The following is a 10,634-nucleotide window of genomic DNA, read 5'->3' as shown; positions in this document are numbered from 1 at the left end:
ACCACATTTGCAACATACACTGAACTTGTGATCAGATTGAGGGTTCCTAAAATAACTGAAAAACCCCTGACTATTATTACCAATTTTGCAACTTGTGGTGAACCTTGTATCATTTTGATATTTGATTCCCATTTCCCTGTTTTTTGATTTTTCCATGTGACCACTGATTTGTGAGTTTTTTCCCAAACCATCAGTGAATACTGTCATTTCTTCCATTGGTTCCTGGCTTCTTTTTTGTTTTTTCCCTGAAACTCACTTTTACATCGAACATTTTGTGTGTTGGAAAACGAACTGTGCGAACTTCTGAATGCCCTAACAACGTGATTGAAAAATCCTGCGACTTTGGATTGTCCACTCAAAATATTTCTTCTTTAAATGTAAATGAATGATTAAGAAATCTTTCCCTGACATTGTCAGCAATCTGGTCTCTGCCACAATAATGATCTGAGCTCCCATCTCTAAATCTGTAAGAATTGTTTTTTGAGGGTCTGCAAACTAAAAAATCCCACTTTCAACTTCTGTGGAAACATTAACAAAATCCTTGCTCAAAGCTACTTACTTAAACGATTTTTTTTTTTTTTTTCTTTCAATTTTATCTGTCCAGTGTCTAGCACTCTCCTCATATTTTTCTCAATGATCAGCAAAATCAAGTCTACAAAATAATTATATCAAGAGATTAAAACATACAAAATCTTCAACCTCATTTCAGCCTTATTTCAGGCACTTCTTCACTCCTTTTCTTTTTTCTTTTTCCTTTTTTCTCTCTTTCTCTTCTTCTCTTTTGAAACAAGAAAGTTGAAATATAAACCATAATATAGAACAAGACAAAATATCTCAATAATAAAATGCATAAAACTTATCAAAATCTATAACAATTCAAGAAAATTCAAAAGAAAGATATTCTAAATAGCATATATAAAAATGAACAAAGCATGATCATTAGAAACATTGTGACAGCATTTCAGAGTCTGCAAACAGCTGAAACATTTGTTTCCAGAGAAAATCCTTGGCATCCCTTCCCGGGCAGGGCTGGCAAGTTTCACCTCAGAACTGTGTCAGCTGTAACATTTGTAGAATCGAATTGATGGGTCAAAAATGACCTGCATATCATTTATTTTTGTGCAGAAACCTCTGAATTTTGCTGGCAAACTCATCTGTCCAAGTTAAAATCAGGGTCTGGCCAGGACCCAAACTTTAAACTGGAGAGATGTCCCTTAACATATTATATAAAACAAAACTTACACTAACAATACATATATAATACTTAAAACATAACAACCTATTATAACATTTTCTTATAAAATAAACACTTGAAGTTCAAACCGATAAACTGGTCAAATGACACAAAAATTCATTTTTCTTGAAACTCTTTTGAAGGAAAAGGATGTCAATTGGAGAAATCGTAAGATTAACAATGGCAAGAGGTTGTCAGAATGTTTCAGGCACCTCTCTCTGAGATTTTCTGAAAAACATTTGAGAATGATGAAAAATAGAAATGCAATGATTCCACTCACAAGAGATATAAAAACGAATCAGGAAGTTCACCTAGAAAAATGCACAATACAGTTAAAATCCAAAATGAAACTTCAGAACTGGCATGTAACCTGGATAAGATTACATAAACAATAATAAAACATACGAGAATTCACTATGAAAAAACAAAGCACAAATCTTCACCTGATAACATGATAGAATTTCTTAACAATAACGTTTATAGAACACTTAAATAGTTAAAAATAAAGGATTTGAAAACAAATGCCTTTGTATCACTATACAAAGAAATAACAGACTATAAAACTGATTTTTAAACAATGAAATCAATCTCAGAAAACTCAAAATAAATTCTTTTACAACTCTTATATACTGATAAACTTATAATAAAACAAAAAATACTAAAACAAAACCAAGAATCCAATAAATCCAATAACTTCTCCTTAAATCAATGTTCATTATTACTTTGTGAACGGTTTCAGACAAAACCTTCTCATCCTTAAAGAAAAACAACTAAACCTTGCTGCCAAATAGACTTGACCTTTGAAAAACTTAAAATAATTTTTGAATTAAATAGTACTTAAACTCAATATATAACAATCTTAATAAAGAATCCCTAAATTATATTAACTTTACGAAATCCATATGTATCAAATTAACAATATATAAATCCATTATCAATTAAACCTTTGTAAACTTAACTTCTTCAGGGCCCAAACCTAAAATAAACTTAAAGTGATATGCTCTAATTAAACAATACTTAACTTAAACGCAAACCAACTATATAAAAATCAATTCTATCATTAATAAAACGTTAAAATACAACCTAACTTAAACCTTAATATAATAAATTACTAACATTTCATGCTATTTAATTTTCTATATCAATTTTCATTATGATATCTCTTTTTCACAATGTGTTCCACAATTATTACTTATCATCACACCGGCTGGGCGTGTCTGCTCGATCAATTCTGTGACCTAACTGAAAAAATCTGGGGTTGGTGTTTAGAAACATTGGGGAGATTTGAAAAAGGCCTTGTGTTGGCTGGTTTTCAAAAAGCGACTGATGGAATTTTATTTCAGGGTGAAAATTGGGAGTCCCATTCCTCAGCATTGCTGCAGGATATTTGCTGCTTGTAAAAAATTGTTTGCTGTGGCTGTTGTGATTTTTTGTTTGCCGCGGCATGAGAGTACTGGGAGCATTTTTGGTGCAGTCAAACCCCGCTTCTGCCTGCGTTAGGATGGCTGCGCCCCTCTCTCTTGCTCACCCTCCGTGCTCACACCCGCTGTCAGCTGTGCCGAACCAGCGCCTGCATCCTCTTCCAAACTCAGCACCCCCATTCTCAGCCACTTCCGCGTTCGCTTTAGCTCTCGCAAACGCATGCGCAGCCTTGATTCACCCTCTGTTTGTGTCGCCATGGGAACAAGGGAAGGAACTCCCGCACCGACCGCGCCCGCCTGCACCGGCTCCGCGCGGCCGTCCCTCGGGAATGTCCCCTCCCATTCTCTCTGTCAGGCCTGGCGCTGCCTCGGTTTTCGCTCTGGGTCGGCCCGCGCCGTCCCCGAGCCGCTGCTGGAGCCTAGCGCGATTCGGCGCTCTGCTGACGTCATCAGCGCGCGCCGCCGCGTTCCGCGTTGCCGGAGCCCCGCGCCGCGTCCCGCCCGGCCCCGCGCCGCTCGGGTCTCCCCCCGCGGCCACCGCGCAGTCTGCGGACGGCTGGCTGGCGGCCACCGCCGCCCCCAACGCCGTCTGTGCCCGTGCCCGTGCGTTCGAAATGCAAGAGATCTCCGCTCCGACTTCCGGGTTTGCTCTACCGTCTCGCGCATGCGCGCTGCCATCGCCGCAGCAACAGGAGAGTCCCGCTCTCCGTCCAGCCGCCGGCCTGGCCAGCGCCGCTGCTGCGAATTGGGAGCTATTCCCCGGCACCTGCCGGACGGTGCTTTCGCACTCTCACGGATTCCCGTCATGGAACACATCACCGGGCGCTCCGGGCGTCTGACCGCCCCATCCGCGCTTCCGCCGCCTCCTGCGTCCGCTGGTTCCCACTGCCCCCCCCCTCTCGCCTGCACCGCGGGCTGTTTTGAACTCCCCACCCGCGCAGCTGCGAGAGTTCTCTCCTCTTTCTCACTTTTCCCTCCGCTCTGCACTCATGTCTGCCCCTCCCCCCAGGAGCCGCCGGCGCCGCTGCCCCCCCACTGTGGGTTCGGACTCGGGCAATGGCCAGTCCTTTCCTCCACCGAGGGCTGCGTCTGTGCCTAGCTTGTCTCACTGTCTGGGGATTTTCTGCAGCTGAGGAGCTTAGAAATTGAGATTTGAGGAGTCTTGAGGAACAGTGTGAACCTGGGGACACAGGACATGATGAGACACCCCCCCTCCCGATCCTCTTCGGGAGGCAATTTGCTTCCCCTGGTGAGGAAAATTGCCCGAAGCTGCTGGCTGGGCCATCTTCCTCCTTGTGCTCCCATAGGAGCCTTAGCTGTTCAGTCTAAAATGCCGCGTTGTGAAAATGACTCTTATTGTCCTTGCTGAAGGCAAAAGTTTTTGCGGCAGTCTTATCTCTCTTTTTTTTTTTTTTTTTTTTTTTTTTTTTTTTTTTTTCCTGTGGCTCGGTAATACAGTTGCTTATTGATCCCTTACGAAAATTTAACTCAAACAAAAGATGTACATCTGTGTGCGGGTGAGTATACTGCACCCACAATAACAAAGCTTTCATCTCATTTGAGGCTATCTCTACCAGATGGGTAAAAGTCTTGCCCTGTAGGGCTGAAAAAATTTTTTGTCTGTCCTTGGGAGCATCCCTTCCCCATGTTCTTAATTTCAACCATTCTCACCAAAAGCTGAGTCACCCGAGGTCAGTCCGGAGATGGCACTGTTCATCGTCCAGCAGGTCACAGGCGAGAAATCCCAGGCGCGCTTCTGGTTTTCCTCCTCCTGGCTGTCCTCCAGACGAGCTGTCTTGGTGAAGGTCAGGTTCTTATCTTGAGCTTTCCTCTCCCTCTCCTCCCGGAATCTGCCGAGAGCATTTGTGCTCTGTTCTTCTTCCTTTCTTTATTTTTTTGTTTTTCTCTGCTGATGAAGGTTGGAGGTTGTTTGCTGTTTCTTCTTGTTCTTGCTGATGCCCGCCAAGGGACGCCAATTGTCGGAATCTGTGGGTGTTGGTGATTCCGAGATTGTAGAAAGTCTCTGTCTTTCAGCCCCGTTGCCAAAGAAGAAGCCATAGTTCGTCTGTGCTGTTTTCAAGGTTGTTTATTTTTGCTTATCTATAACAAGTTCTGCTGCCCTGCCGCAGGTCTGTCCTGCAGGGCAGCGTGCGGGGCTCTGCCCCTCAGTGGGATGGTACAAACATTATATACCAGAAATTACGTGTACTATATTTACAATAATGTGCCAATATCTATCATCTACGTTGAATAGTGTGTCCCTAGCCTAAACCAATAGAAAAATGCCAACATCACCAAGAACATGGAGGTAAGGAAGAAGAAGGAGGAAGAACAGGTTCAGGCCCACTTTCCTCCATCTTAGAACTCCTGACCCCCCTGTACAAAGTAAAACCCCCCTGTACAGGTGTTAAAACCCCCCTGTACAATACTAAAAAATTTTACCCTCTAATTTGTGACTACTTTTACTATACCATCTAACCCTCTGTGACTGCTTGTTCCACCTTTAAAGTCGGTAATTCATTCCATGGTTCAAACTCAAGATCACAGCTGTTTTCAGCTGCTTGCCAGGGTCTAAAATGCTTCTGACCAAGGCCTGGAACCTCTAAAAATGTCTGAGGGACATTTTGAGTTCCGACAGTACAAGAAAAAGGCAGACAACAAAGGACTTTCAGCAGTGGGGCTAAAAGGGCCCAAGGCACTCAACTGCCCTGCTTTGCACAGGGATTGGCCCAGGCAAACTCCAGAGGATCTTTCACAGCTTTTTACTCTGTGATCCTGTAAAAAAGATGCATGTAGCCAAATTCTCTCTGCATTCAAAAAATGGTGATCCTCAGCTGTGCTGCTCAAAGCTACAGACTCCTCAGCTTTTGGCACTGGTGTTTCCAGGCACCTCTACCCTCCTACCATGTGCAGAAACCCTTTATTTTGTGTAGGATGCAGAGCTTGCATTGTATTGCATGTGCATCCCGTTGCTGCACACGTATGAGCCCTCCTGGGTGTTGATGTTCCCAGGGCACCCTGCTCCAGCCAGGACACTGCATGCTGGCAGCAGTTGCCACTTTCCTTTTAAGACTTAAAGGAGATGGTAGTTGATAATGCTGATGTTGTCATCAACTATGAGCTTGCAAAAAATGTATGCAGTCATTTCATGTGACTCTGAAGTAATCCTGAGTCTCTGCCTAAGGCATCTTGTGGAACATCCACGTGGGCAAACCACCTTTGGCATCAGCAGCCATGCAGGTGGGTGACTGGCACTGCAGTTCCCTCGGCAGGCTCCAGCTCTCGTGTGTTGCTGACAAAATATAGGTGGGTCAAAACAAAGGGAAAGAACTTACTTCAATCTCTACTCCAGTGGCATGTGTAAGGTAAAGAGGGAAATCATTACTTAAAAGGAAGCCACACAATCTTTCTCTATAACTCAATGCCACATTCAAAGATTGCTCGTTAAAATCTGCAGGCTGGAGACCCAGCTCACTGGGTTTTAACAACACTGTTAACCTAGCATAGCTGCAGCTTTAGTGTCATGCATTCCAGTTCATTTCTATTCCTCACATGGCTTTCATTGTTTACAGAAAAATGGGATACAAAAATCTCAAGTAATTTATTTTGAATGGCTTGCTTTTGCAATACAGTGCAGGTTGCATTAATGCTCAGGAGGCAGCTAGATATGAGCTGACACTGAATATGCAAAAAGATTTACAATGAGCTGTATGTACCATGCTCTTTATTAATAATTTGCCTGTTACAGAGTAAATGGCATTAACTACAATTATCACAACATAAGCCATGAAAGTTTGGGCTCACAAAAACATAATAATGAGATTACTGCTGTTTTCATTAACACTGGGTCACTTCTGCATTTTACCTTTTCTTAGTATCTAACTTGGCAATGTCTTCTCTCTGTCCTCATGACTGAGTCATTATTAATGCAATAAGAATTTGCTGTCCTTACGTTCCCTTCACAAATGTTTTTCTGACCTTTTTCCTCTTACCAGAAGATACATCTTAACATGGAGATGAGGTGCATAGAAGCCTTGCAGGACTCCTCAAAGGAGTGAGTTGCTGAAACTAGGAAGAGGAGCACTAACACACCAAATCCTAGCCTGTGACAGACAATTCACACTTTCAAATCCATTATTCCATATTTTTATACATTTTTTATAATTTAAATCAGGAACTAGGCATTTCTCTATGAAGTGGTGCGTTTAGGAGTAGCTAGGCTAGTTTCAAACCTTAGAGCAAAATTTTAGACGATTAACTGTCTTTAACAGTGAGCACTGCCTGTCATAGTCCCTCCACATGCAAAGCATTGGTCTGTAGCAGTTGTGCCCCGGATTAGCTTCAAGCATGCAGTCCCAAACCATGGGCACCAAGCCCTGCAGTGCTGGCTGCCATCCTGGGTGCTTCTCGTCCCAGGGGTGAACCAGAGCTGAGGGGGGACTTCTGTTCTCTGCCTCTCCCCCAGATCAAAATCTTGGCCTTTTGTGAGAAGTTTGAATTGCCACACAGTTCCAAGCTCTTGGCCTCTCGCCCTGGACCATGCGCTGCAGGAGGCTGGAGAGGTGGGGTGGTTGCTTTCCTAGGACATAGGAAATATCCTACATTGTCAAGTTTCTGGGGGTTGAATTTTGTTGTTTTTTGTTTTTTCTTAAAGAAAGAGGAATCCTTTATCACCTCTCAGTGCTCTATTTCAGTGACCAGTGTTAGTGTCCTAGGCCCTCTGCTTTGGCTTCAGTGCAATAAGCTAATGGGGATGGATTAAATGAGCTTGGGTGGGCTTTTACTGGGGTTAATTTGATGGGTGTGTGTGTATATGGTTTCTACTGTGCCAGCAGAATGATCTGTCAGCAGAAAGGTAGGCAGGTAGGTAGGTAATACCTTCAGCTTTTCCATCTGGATACAGAATAGGAGGAGATGCTTGTTGGGAAGCACTGGACAGAGCCAAGGTGTGGTAAGCAACAAGAATGTCTTTTTGTCACAAGCCACATTCCAATGACTGTTGTGCAGATCTCTGCAGGAGCTGTCTGACCATTTCTGCTAAAGTTCCTGCTCTTGGCCTAGTTTGTGTGCTAATGAGAAATGGAAATCCTAACAAAAAAAATCTGTATGTATAGTATGAAGTATTTGTAGTAATGACAATCATTGCATGTGATTTTCTACACTGCTGATAAGAAGAGAAAATGGTAACAGTTTAGTCTTTCTTTAAAAAATTTGGAGACATGTAAGAAAGAAACTAGGAGACATCAGGTGGGTGCAGTGGGCTCCTTTTCCACCCAGATCCAGGGGACAGTGGTGGTATGGGCCAGAAAGGGGCCCTGGAGGGGTTTGAATGCTTTGTGATGTCGGAGTTTCCTACAAAAGTGAGGTTTTCACCTTTCCCAGACTCCCTGACTACTGCTGTAAATGGATGGAAAACTCATGTTTTGCCTTTTTTACCTTGAGTAGCAGGACAATGGCTGACACAGCATGGAGCTTCAGGGGACCAAGGGGAAAATGAGATTCAGAACCACTTTCCCTGCCTCCTAGGGGTCAGGATCTACTCAGGATCCACTCCACTGATCCTTTTAGTTGGAAAGAAAGCCTGACTGTTACTTGACCTAAGACAATGCTATTACCATTCATAAAAGGCATTGTACACAAGTAAATTGTTGTCCTGTTGTATTACACTAAAAAGCCACATTTTGGCATGTCAGTGAGTTGCCTGGAGGAAGGAAAAGCATGGAAGAAGATGAAGGATGTGTCGTACACTGAGAGCAGTGTCAGGTTCTCTTCACAATGTTCTGGCTCTGGCATTGTGCTGCCATGTGGAAGAATAAGGATTAGGTTTGTCCTGCTGGGAGTGATTCATGTGTGGGGAATGTGCGTGCTCAGAAGCAGCGAGATTTCAAGAGTGCATCACTGAAGAGAGGCTTGTAATTGGAATCAGCAATAGAACAATAGCTGAGCAGGGGAAAACGTATTTAATAAAAGCAATTTACAGTTGAAATCTTAAGGAGTTAGGATTGCTTGTCTGGCCATTTCTGCTAAAGTTCCTGCTCTTCATTCTATTTTTGAAATGTCTTTAGACATAGTGTTTATTATTGGATTTTAGATGTCATATACATATATTACACATTTTATGTGTATATATTTTTAAATTATGCACTCTCTGAGGTGTTTTTCCCAATTTGACTATATGGCTTTGCATTAATACCATGTTAATATTTACGTAATAATAAAATAGGGCTGGATACTTAATGTAATAGCAACTATATGTCAAACTGTTATTTCCTTTATCTAAACTGTGAAGGATATGAGCTAATATTTAACTAAATAAAAGTGTTTCCAAGCTTTGATATTATTAATGCTTTCCCAGAGATGTTAACATAACCCTGTAATTGGCATGAATTCTATCCAGCAATGAGCACTGTTGGAAATACACTTTGTGTTTGTTACTTGTATTTAAGGCACAGTAGAAATTCATAAGCTATAACAAGCCATGCATTTGAATGTGGCTGATTTTCTCTCTGTGAAGTTAATGCGTTCTGATGGGAAAAGCAATATCGAGCTTAACATACTTCTCAGTAGAGAGCTTTCTCTGAAAGGTCTTCAGTGGGGTATAAGTGCATAATTTCCAAACAGCATGTTACGTTGAACAGACAGTTTCAGAAAATCTGCATTTGAACTCTCCCCTCCAGAAAAAAAAAACTAAAAAAAAAAAAAACAAACAAACAAACAAACAAAAAAAACAACCCAAAACCAGAAAACAGGAACAGTTATTTTGCTTAGCTTCCAGTTCTTGTCTTCATAGTGAGCAACTGAGGCATGGCAACATGGTTCTGGTGTACAAGCCCTGAAAAATAAGATTTATAAAGCAAAAACACAACTCAGACTGAGGTTGTCCTTAGCTTGTCACTTTGACTTCTGTCTGAGCAGAAGAAAGGCTCGTGCCACTGGAGAACTGCTTGGAAACCCTGTGTGAAACTTCTTTTGGCCACTCACTTCAGTCCCCCCTGGCCAGGTAACTCAGCAGGCACTGCAGACCCAGATGTGGCTGCTGGTCAGGGGTGCTGGGCTAGTGAGAACTGGTGTGTTGTGCACAAGTATGGCAAAAAGGCCTCCTCATCCTCACCACAGCCAACTGCTTCATGAGAGGCAGCCTCCCAAGCCTCATGGACCTGTTGCTGCTTTCCTGCTGGCCACTTCCACTCTTTACCTTCCTGCCTTTCTCTTTTTATCTTTTTTTTTTCCCTCTATTTTCCCTGTCAAGCAACTTCATTGCTAGAGCCAGCAAATGCCATAACTTATAGATGCTGCTGCTGAAGCTCTGTGCCTCTCAACTTGTGCAGCAAGAACCCTTTTGTTTCTTTTTTGTTTCTGTTGGGGCACAGTTTGGGTAGTCAGTGAATCTATGGGAGATGGGGCTAGAAAAGCAAAGCACTTTTTGCTGAGTTCCATGCTGCTGGTTTGTTTTTCTTTTCTTTCCCCGTTTAATTTGACTAGAATTGAGAAACAAAGAAAGCCAAATCGAAACCATTGTTGCTCAGGCAACAAGAAATAGCTAAGAATGAAAACTGCAGCTTCATTAAAAGTGATGCAAAGGATGTGCTGTGGTTTTCTGTGGAAATTTCTGTCAATCAAACCTGGGTGCATTATGAAAACATCAATTTCCATCAGAGTCGCTACACAAGAAGCTCAACCTGCCATGACAAGTTTGCATTTGCTTATATTCATTGGAACTGTTGCTATTTGGAAGTTAAAATGTTTTTGGCAGGCACCAAAGAGAGAAATGTGGTTAATTGCTTCTTGCCAATTATCAGTTATGCTGGATATATCATACAGCTACCTAAGAAATCTGACAGGCTTCATAAAATCAGCCTCAAGCTAATTAGTAATGTCAATGCTTTTCAAATGACTGTTGATATTATTGCTGTACCTCATCCAGAGACCATCACCCTGTGTATTCATGAGATATGGCAAAGTGTCATAGCCATGAATCC

The 10,634-nt window shown here is 42.4% G+C and overlaps 1 long non-coding RNA gene across 1 annotated transcript; it reads left to right on the top strand.

The window, feature by feature from the left end:
• Nucleotides 1-3,633: 3,633 nt before the first annotated feature.
• LOC140682188 (uncharacterized) lies at nucleotides 3,634-4,999 on the top strand. Its single transcript, XR_012053452.1, has 2 exons — nucleotides 3,634-4,460; nucleotides 4,574-4,999. It is a non-coding gene; the product is annotated as an uncharacterized lncRNA (long non-coding RNA).
• Nucleotides 5,000-10,634: the final 5,635 nt, after the last annotated feature.

The sequence above is a fragment of the Taeniopygia guttata genome, chromosome 1 (genome assembly GCF_048771995.1).
Source record: "Taeniopygia guttata chromosome 1, bTaeGut7.mat, whole genome shotgun sequence".
NCBI classification, from domain to species: domain Eukaryota; kingdom Metazoa; phylum Chordata; class Aves; order Passeriformes; family Estrildidae; genus Taeniopygia; species Taeniopygia guttata.
The sequence above is the reverse complement of the archived record's forward strand: the minus strand, read 5'-3'. Positions and strand labels throughout refer to the sequence as shown.